Raw genomic sequence first — 10,705 nt, 5'->3', positions numbered from 1 at the left:
TTTTTGATACAAACCTTGATTGACCTTCTATACTAACGGATTTATTAAGGCACACAGTGTATTTAAATACTTATTCAAAGATAATTCGTTTCTGTTCACTATAATCATTATGTAACTACGATGATACTTGCCTACATTCCTGATACGATATGTAAATGAATAATTACTCTTATTCTTTAATTAGTTTTATTAAAAACAAATGCCAATTAAAACAAAATATTAAGATCAGTCGTATCTACATTTTAATGAACTTAGTCTTTGTCCGCAGCGCAAAATGGTTAATATTCATGACAGTCTGCGGGCGGCGACTGAAATTGGCTCACATTTTTTATGTCTACCGACACTCCACTCGCGTCTACCGACAGACAAAAGTCTTCAGTACTTTTTATTTAAACATTTCTCCTTCTTGTCTACGGGAGCTAAATAAGAAGGTTTATGTTTAGATCGTATTTACGTGCATTCTAAAATGTAATCTAATACAAAAAATATGTTTTACGCCAAGGCAAAGGAATAGTCAAAAAAGACGTATCTATACATGAAAAGAATAATAAATAAAAAGTCCTGGTTTTTATTATGTAATACGCAGTATTTTACAGTTAAGCTATTTCCAAAATTACCGTACACAACTTGACAAAAAGAATCTCTTTTATTTTCAAGCATGTGTAGGTATATATGTATGTATGTATATGTAGTATATCCGTTTATCAACAATGAGCTTATAAACATTGATGAAGCTGTGATTGCTCTTCATAGCTCTCTTTTGTTGAGATGTTTTGGAACTTTTTCAATCACGGCGCTCGTAATTTACATTTTAATAGATTGTTACTGTTAATGCTAAATTCAAAAATAGTTTTATTAACTGATAAAAAAAAATAAGCGGATTCTCTATTTGAGTTATTCCGATTTGGTCGCATTTAATTTAAAAAAAAAAAAGAAGTCGGTGCTTATTAATAAAATTTTACATATATGTATATCAATTTTTTCATGAATTTTGTTGATTGTTGTTTGAATATAAAAAAGCTATATAGATAGCTCAACTTTATAGGTATGGGTGTGTTCGCTATTAAACGGCGCTGTACAGAATACGAAAAATTTATGTCATTGTTCTTAAAACACTGCGTCGCCACTTTTCAAATTTTTGTAACCTATATAATTACACAGGCTTACTCACCATTCAAACCGAAACAGCAATAAAAAGAACCGATGGCAAGCACCTATCTACCGACTATAGACTCGCAAAAATTAGACCCTAGCCCTATTAGACTTGTTATAATTTAATTGCACAAACTAATAAATACACTTCTTCGTATACCCGATAACGCTTGCAATTTATTGTATGTTCCTATAAATCAAAGTAATAAATGGCCCTCCACCAAGGCTGTGTAGGCAATCTAACATTCAACGTAATTTAATGATCTTGCCAACATTTCTATGTTGTATGTATCTCAAAATGAGATAATTATAAAATACATTTTCGATATATTTATTAATTTATTTTAATACTATGCAGTTATAATTTTTAATTCTTATTATTTTATTTTATTTTATTTAATCTGATCTGTATTTCATAATTATAAATTTTGCGATTAAAATACATTCTCAGCCATCAAAGAAGTCATTGTCAGTAAACCTGCATCCGTCAACTGCCAGCTCACCTATCTATGTGATATAACAAAAATAATTGACAAGCTAAAAGTCACGTCCTTCAGTGCTCTGTTCCTGAAAGAGCTAACGACAATCAAAGATATGCACTTTTCAATTTATAATTGACGTGCCCGGACCCGTTTTTAGCACAACAAGTCCCCGGATGCAAGTAGTGCGGTGTGCTGCCGACCTTAAAAGAAAATGTTAAACGACTTTCTCGTAGTCGTAAGTATGGACAAGTTTTCGGCAATCGGTGAGACAAACTCAAACCGCAGTGACTGGGGATTTTTTGACCCAGGATTAAGACATTCGTCTCATTGGTGTCGATCGATGACCTTCTTCAGATAGCCCGTCTGGTCATACAGACTGTCGGCCGTCTACCACTGCAGAAGTTCAGTTAAGCTTACATCGTAGAGTGGTCATCCGCATAGTTCAGGGTACTGCACGACATTTTTCGCGTGCTTTCCACCTTTCGAAATTATAGCGAATGGGTGTAGAGGGCCGTAACCTTCTTTTTTGCGACAGTGATGGTGCAGAAGAAAACGGCTGTACAGAAACAGGAAAGGGCCGATCCTGCTTGGCACAGACCATGAAGGTGTCAATTCAGCCCTCCCATAGACACCACGCCCGCAATCGACTTAAATAATTTATAAATAAAATTGGAGCTAATAAAAAAATCACCCCATATTTTCGTACCCTTAGAGATGGTATTTTTAACCCAACGAAAAGTATACCCTGTACCAAAATATAATTTTCTAAATCGGTTCATAAATGAGATTGAAGTTACAAGTATAAAAATACAACCAAAATGGGAACCTGCTTCTTCTTTAAGTCTTTTCTAAATAAACATACGACGTTTTGTAAACTTATACCAAACTAAAAAATATTAATTATATCTTCACAAAACAATTTCGGTGAGCGTTTCTTCGCCTTTATTCGTAGGCATGGAAAAATATCTTGAATAATAAAAACAAAGATATTTCCGCGTCATCTTGCCTAACGTTCGCAATCTACAGGCATCTGAATGAATGAATGGCTCGCTGTGACCCATTTCGTTCGGTCAGCCGGTCCGTAATATCCGGTCAGTGAACGGCACTTACGAGTGAACGGAAATTTCATCAAATCTGCCATGCGTTGATAACCACTTCTATGCTAATAGGTACTATTTTGAAATATGTATTTTATCTTAAAAAATAGGTCTAATATTGTGGCTAGAGAACGTGTACCTCAAACAGAAGATTATTGCCCAAAACAGCAACTGTATCAATATCGTAAAATAAATGCAAATTAATGATTGTTGTATCTTACCAACCACCACCAAAGACACGAACAACATGTAACGGAGATAAAAAAATAAATTTCATTTGTATCCACCAAACCTAGCGGAGCAGCGTCGTACAAGCTCCAAACCTTATCGTCAAGAGAAAAGGAGGCCGACTCTATAAACCTTCCTTACAGTGCTCCTTCTCGAGAACTCCTTTCCACTACGTTACAAGGCTTATTATATTATTGGTAGACAGGTAAATGAGTCATCTGATAGTAAATACACGCTCATAGATATTGGTAAAATAACGCGATACCACCCTTGGGAGCTAAGAAGCATAGGACCTCCTGCTCATATAAAGGCTCAATTAGCCTTTAAACTTCAAATTACTTGGTGGTAGGGATTTGTGCAAGCCTGTCTGGGTAGGTAGCCACCACTCATCAGATATTCTACCGCTAAACAGCAGTACTCAGTATTGTTGTGTTCCGGCTTGAAAAGCGCGTGAGCACAAACAGGCACAAGGGACATAACATCTTAGTCCTCAAGGTTAGTGGCACATTGGTGATGTAACGAATGGTTAATGTTTCTCACAGCGCCATTTTCTATGGGTGGTGGTGACCACTTACCATCAGGTGGCCCATTTGCTCGTCCGCCTACCAATATAATAAAAAAAATTAAATACCCTACACAGATGGATTTGCACAAAGCCCTACAACCTAGTAATAATAGTTTATTTCTTTTAATAATTATTTTAATTTTGTAGGTACATAAACTAACGGTTAAAGGTTACACAATACGAACTATTATAGTTAACCTTACGAATACACTAACTTTATAGGGATCTAAGTCATTAGTCTCTTATAAGCAATACCATTTTATTGCTAGAGTTTCATATAGTCAATGAAAAAATAACTAATGCAACAAATGTATCGTCTCTCATAAAAAACCTGACCAGAGTATGTATAAACAATAATGTTCATCCTTGAACAGTTTCTTTAATTTTTAATCGCAAATACGAGATCCGTCTTATTCGAAGGTCGAAGCGAGAATGATTTGTTGTGGGCGAGAAAGTAACCGCCGCGCTTACTTATTCAAACTACCCTCATTTGTTATGCGGTTTTTTAAATTGATTGCATTAGATTGGCTCCATGCACTCCAAATGAAGATACAGTTTTATATAGATCCTCTTTGCATTTATTTACAATTACACTATCATGATTAAAAATAAAGATACTTTTAAAATTGCTCTTTTGTTAAATTTACTTTAATATTGCGTGCCTTTTTTAATATTTCTCTCTCTCTCTCTCTCTCGTTGTCCAAATAGTCAGAGATCACCTTCGCCAATAAACATTAGCACTGAAAAAAATTAAAAACCATTCCTTACACCAATTTTTAACACTAGAACCTACTAAACTACTTGATGTACAGTATGGTAAGGACCCTAAGGAATCAGTAGATCACAGCGATGGTATATAAGATGTAACGTCCCTTCTTCCTGTCATTACAATGACTCATGATTCAGACCGGAACATTGCAATGCAGGGCATTGATGTTTGGCAGTTGAATAATTGATGTGTGGCTGGTAGCACCCAGACCTAATCAAAGCTATACCACATACATTTTCAATCAAGTCTGTACAGCAGTTTTGGATTTAATCAGTTATAAACATACAAACTCACGAACTTTCACGCTTATAATATAATTGATAACAATATAGATACTCAAAAGGTCTTGGATCTCCAAAGAAATCAGCGTAAGTACAAAGTTGGTATAATATACAAAAATTCTATTATCACATTAAAATTCACACCTTGAACAACCGCAAAAACATTATTCAGAGCCACGTCCTCGAGCAGAAGGCGTGTAGGTAAAAAACCATAGATTTCTCAAAGGGATATTTGTCGGGTAGCGCCGGCCGGGAACGCACGAGTTAACTTTTTGACCGGGATACCTTTGGCGACGTGATAAGAATCATGGAATTGGTATAAGCTACGAGCGGTCTGGGATTTCGAGATATCATTGAAATTCGAAACAGTTCTCTGAATTAATAATGTAACTTGAATTAGCTTTGGAATGCAAGCCGGATAAAAGACCGATCACATGGTATAAATAAAGCTTCGTATTCAATCAGTAGTTAAATTTATATATACATACTTGTGTATATATAAATGCGAAATTAATTCTGTATATATTACCCTTTAATGGCTAATTAGGCTATTTTTATTTTTAATGGAATCTCATTAAAAACCTAAGTTCGTAGCCTGAAATCTAAGGACTTTGCTAATAGCACCAAATTGCAGAAACTGCAGCAATTCTAGCAAGCTTCAAGCTAAGGACAACTTCATCCTCAGTCATAAAAAAGCTATAATGCTTAATGACGGAATTCTGTGGTAACTTGTTAATATTGTGCCTAGATCACCGACATTTATAAAAGACTTTGTAACTGATTGATTCAGAATTTTTTTCATTGTTATATTGTCTCATACGACCGAGTCTCGTGACGGTAAGTGGTCACGCTGACCTATAAACTCTGACACTGTAAGAAATAATTAACTTCTATCACCGTTAATAAGCCACGTGATCTACGATGCTATATCCCTTCCTTTACTATGCTTTTGTAAAGTTAAAAACTAGGTATACAATAATTATATTTAATGGTTTCCATTTGATTGTATCGTGTGGCTGATGAATATGGGATAACCCAAGAACGGTTGCACAAAACCGTACTGCTTTTTTTAAAATTTAGCAAATATCAAAATATACTTTGTTTAAGTAGGCTTTTACAAGCACTTTTGAATCGTCATCTAACAAACTATTTTAAGTAAAGCTACCGCCGGTCAGTCATAATATATTCGACCTGCTTTCTGATTTCTTAGAACAATGTTACTCTGATGGGTTCAGGTGTCTTCACCGATTCATGTCAATAGAACAATAATATAACATATCATTTAGAACGCTTCAATAAAGCATTCGATTGCTGGAAGAACATCGATCTTCCTGGAAATAGATTATGTAACCATAAATACCCCAATAATTGCCAAAAGCAAGAGGCCTTCGGTGATGAAGGTTTGAACCTGTTCCATATTGAGATTTCCTCTATTTCCTTCAGTTTATAATGGACAATACTGAGTGATATTTCCGGTTTTTTCCGGTTCAGATCCCCATGTTCGATCCTCTAAAATTGTTTATAGTAATCGCTTATGACTCGCTCCGTTTTATACGGGTATGTTTTTTCGCTTCGATAATTTTCGTCGAGATCTCCCGTTGATCTGAGAACGGCAAATTTTTGCCCACTACGTGATCAAGTTTTGTAATATTCTGCGTTATCAACGTTCGTTACGCGCCCATATTCAATGTTAACATGAACACGAAACGTGATATTTATATTAGAAAATTACGTTATAAGCGAGGGCGGTATTTTGTCCATAGTTATTTTCGAAGAAATTTAGAATCGCTAAAGGCTTTTTGAATGAGCTGTGGGGATGTGTTCTGCTAGGTCTAAATCAGTCGAAACTATACAATCTGTAAAAAGAATATAAATATGCCATGTTACTACAGGAAAATCTACCTTATGTACATATATTATTGGGCTAAATTTAAATAAATTGTTTGGCTTATCACCTAGTTATATAATGGTAGATTTTATTTATTTTTTCTTAATATATTTTTTCCATATATAAAAATACAATTCAATGTTTATCCTCTAAGCGTTTCTTAACTATTCAACCGATTGTGATGAAACTTTGGCGAGATTCTGCGTACGTTAGCGATGTTCCTCGTGCATAAAGGACATGATTGATTGATATTGTCTTTGTCTTATTTTATCCGTATGAAGCCAAGACGTTTAAGATAATACGATGCTAGATACTAGTGTTATTACCTACTTACCTCGTTAGGCACTTAACTCGGTTATAAGTATTTTACGTAACTATATTCTACCATCAGAAAAACTTCGAACCGATGGGTTCGTTACGAAAAAACAAATAACCTAATAATAAGATAGTATCATTTTACGGCTTCGTTATTGAGTTATTGGGGTTGCGTAGTCGCTGTATCTTCTGATGATTGGGTGGTACCTAAGTTACTACTATAGATGATATAATCTGTAGCTACTTAAAACATTAAAAATAAAAACTTAAATATATAAGGACGAATATCAGTAATAATATTTCGTTATCGTTTGTATAATAAATTTCCAAATATTATTATAAATATTGATCATGTTTTTGCTATTTCGTCGTTTAAAAGTGTAAGAGAAGGAACAAAGCCAGTAATTACAAATGTATGTTTCGTTCATAATGCATTGACACCATTATAATGTTTTTTTTTAAAGAATTAATCTTTATATTCGTTGTGATTTTTTTTTACCATTTTATAAATTTACTTACACGTTATTTCTTATTTGTGTCATTTATTAAATTATAAATTAAAAAAAAATATAAGTTATAATAAGATCACGAACCGTTGACCTTGAAATCTCCAGAGCCTTCTTTATGACGTAATCGAATCCTGTTCGCAGATAAACTATCGCTATCCAAAAGGATACGTAATAATTCGAGCTGGGTCGTAGATTTATGAGATTTTTCGATCAGACGTCCGTATGCCTCACCAAACAGCGGATATGAAGGCTTTTGACCGCGACGGGTGAGTGCGCTTTATCCCGCTTGGAATATTTCATACTTGAGACGACGGTATAAATGTTTTTTTTTTTATATTTTTACATGATTTCAGTACGTGTAGAAGATGGCTTCTCATATTAGGAAAGTAATGATATAATTCCAATTGAATGGCTTTTATAGATTTAATAGTTATCGAAATGTGCTTAAAAAATATTATTACTCTCAAGACGGGGATCTTTAAACGTCTTAGGATAAATGGTAGATAAATAATCCTGAGAAACAAGAACGTCGTAACTTTACATAATATTAAATACCTATTATAAATTACCTTTTATACCTGTCAACATCCGAGGCTATACGACAGGGTATTATATCTTTGAAGAAAAAAAAATATTTTTCACTATAATTGAAATTTCCTCGTAATTCAACATTACAAATATAAAATTTGGATAGCAGAACGAACATTTGTTGAACAACACAAAATGTTCGCTTCAACGTTTGACTCATTTTCTTAACATTCCCTGACATTTCATTTCATGTTTCTAAGTATCTAGAATTAGTTCATACAGTATTCACTAGGATCATTACTAATCCTTAGCCACGAAACATCAATAGCGGTAGGAACCCTTTTTTATTATACCTATTAGTACGAAAACCGTGGCGAAAAAGGCTATCGACCTCAACCAACACTCCGACCTCGATATTTTTTAAAACGGTAAGGTAAGACAGCTGATTGACAATTTCCCCAGCTTACAAAACCATTGGGTAGTAAAGAAGCTATTATCGTTTGGGTGAGCCGCTTCAAAATGACTTACGGGTGTAAAAAACTGCCCTGGTTATGGAGGTTAGATGCTTTGTGGCTGGCTTTCACAAAGGGTACTTTTAGGTAGGGCTTTGTGCAAGCCCATCTGAGTTAGTATCAACCACTCATCAGATATTGTACCGCCTAGCAGAAATCATAAATAGGTAGGTAAGTATATGTTTCTGATTCAAGATTTACACCTATTGCTTTCTTTTTCAAATCAAAATATATAGGTATGGTAAAATGTTAATTTAGAATTAAAATAGTATCAACAAAGAGCAATTTAATTGATAAAATCATTGTATATATTTATTAATATTTTTCTTACGATACTATAAACTAAATAGATAAAATAATTAAATAACCTTTTGTTTATTTTTTCAGCGCCATCTATTACACGTAATTGAAACTAGGTTAGATAAATATTATCAGCCGTCTTTGTAGTACATCATAGATGTCGCTGTCTTCGTAACATATTTACTATTTTAAATAGGAAAATGTATACAATAATATAACATTCGTTTTGGTCATTAAAAATGTAATTTTTTAAAAAAAATTGTATCAACCTACTAAATAATTTAACAAACATTTTTATTTGCTTTTTTACCTTTTCAACACTTTCTTTGTATGCATCCTGTAAAATAAATGGGCATTGATTTGAAATAATTTGACGAGTAGTAAGTACAATTTAATTTAAAAAAAAAAACATAAATTTTCTTGAAATAAAACTAGTTTTTAACGGATTTAATCGCGTATATTAATTATTTTAACATCCCGACGTTTCGAGCACTTTGCAGTGTTCGTGGTCACGGGATATAAATTTTCTTACTTTTTAAAAAAGTCGAAAAGGCGACACCTTTTGTTTTAATGTAAAACAATTCTGTGTTGTTACTCAATTTTGTAACATTGTTTGAATAAACTCACATAGGTGGCGCTATTATATAAAATGTACATAAGACTGTATTAATATTGTTTATAGTTAAAAATAATGAGACAATGTATTTTATTAATACATTATGGAAAGGCGGTTTCGTTACGTTTAATTAATATTTAGTTTTAAAATGTCACCTTTGTTTTAATACACGTTGTGTCTCACCAAATTAATATATTTTTTTGTGTCAGATTGTCCTTATATCAAGAAAGTTGGAAGCAGTCGCCACAAATCATTTTAATTAAAACGAACTAATTAAAGCAAGCATGTGATGTAAGTGTCTTTGGAGCACAAAATGAATTCATTTTGAAAAAGTTAAAAGTCAAAACCCTAGCGATGAAGAAGTGATATTTTACTCATTGTCTTATTTTTTCAGTTCTTTAAAAAGGTATTAACGTTATTTCTGTGAAAAGAGTTGCTAAGTTTTTGTAGTGTACCTGTACTATATAAAAAAATTTAAAACAATTTTTTTTTCTTCCTCTACTACTTTACTTATACAAGTAATGGATCATCTTCTTGTAAGAATTCATATAAATTGATAAATTAGAATATCTCCTTCTTTTATAACAAGTGGTAAGTATGTCTATGTATATGCAACTAATAATTCTTAAACTAATAAAATTGACTGTTCTAATTTGCAATGTAATGGTCACATAAATTTATACAAGAACCAGTAATTATGAATCTCTAAAAATATAAATCAATTCAAATCAAAATACACTTTTATTGTACACCAATAAACACATACAAGAGGCGGCCTTAACCCTAAAAGAGCGATCTCTTCCAAGCAACCTTAAGGTAGAGGAAAGAAACAGAAGTAAAAAGAGAAAGAGAGTACATAGAAGAGATAAACATGATATATATTTACATTAAAAAGTAATAAATATTACGAATACAAAAAGTAATGGTTCGACCGTGACAGGACTCGAACCTGCAATCTTCGGATCCGAAGTCCGACGCCTTATCCATTAGGCCACACGGTCCTTGTGATAGTGTAACGAAAATGATGTATACAGTTTATGATTATTGATTTTTTTTTTAAATATTTTATATAATATATTAATTAATTTATTTATACTTAATTTTACTTCAAAACAAATACACAATATTTTTAAACAGTTCTAATGGATTTACATGTAAATTTAAATGGAAGTCAATTGTTTACAATGAACATGGAATTCTAACAGTAAAAATATATAGGAAATTCATAATAATTTAATAGATTTGCAGATAATAAAACGCTTCAGGATTGAAATTTTTATTTTCTAATATATATTTTCAGCGGCATCTATGCTTTTTATGTAAAACTCAAACTAACAGTCTCGACAATTTGTAATAATAGCAAACAGTTGTAGCAGCTGTTGCATAGATGGCGCTGTTAACATGTACAAAGATTTCCTTCATTAATCCCACAATTAATGTTAAAGTATTATTAATATTTAAAT

The 10,705-nt window shown here is 32.7% G+C and overlaps 1 non-coding gene across 1 annotated transcript; it reads right to left on the bottom strand.

Annotated features, from left to right (window-relative positions):
* Positions 1–10,170: 10,170 nt before the first annotated feature.
* Trnar-ucg lies at positions 10,171–10,243 on the bottom strand. The gene has a single exon. It is a non-coding gene; the product is annotated as a tRNA-Arg (tRNA).
* Positions 10,244–10,705: the final 462 nt, after the last annotated feature.

This window comes from Vanessa atalanta, chromosome 3 (assembly GCF_905147765.1).
Source record: "Vanessa atalanta chromosome 3, ilVanAtal1.2, whole genome shotgun sequence".
Taxonomy (NCBI): Eukaryota; Metazoa; Arthropoda; class Insecta; order Lepidoptera; family Nymphalidae; genus Vanessa; species Vanessa atalanta.
The sequence above is the reverse complement of the archived record's forward strand: the minus strand, read 5'-3'. Positions and strand labels throughout refer to the sequence as shown.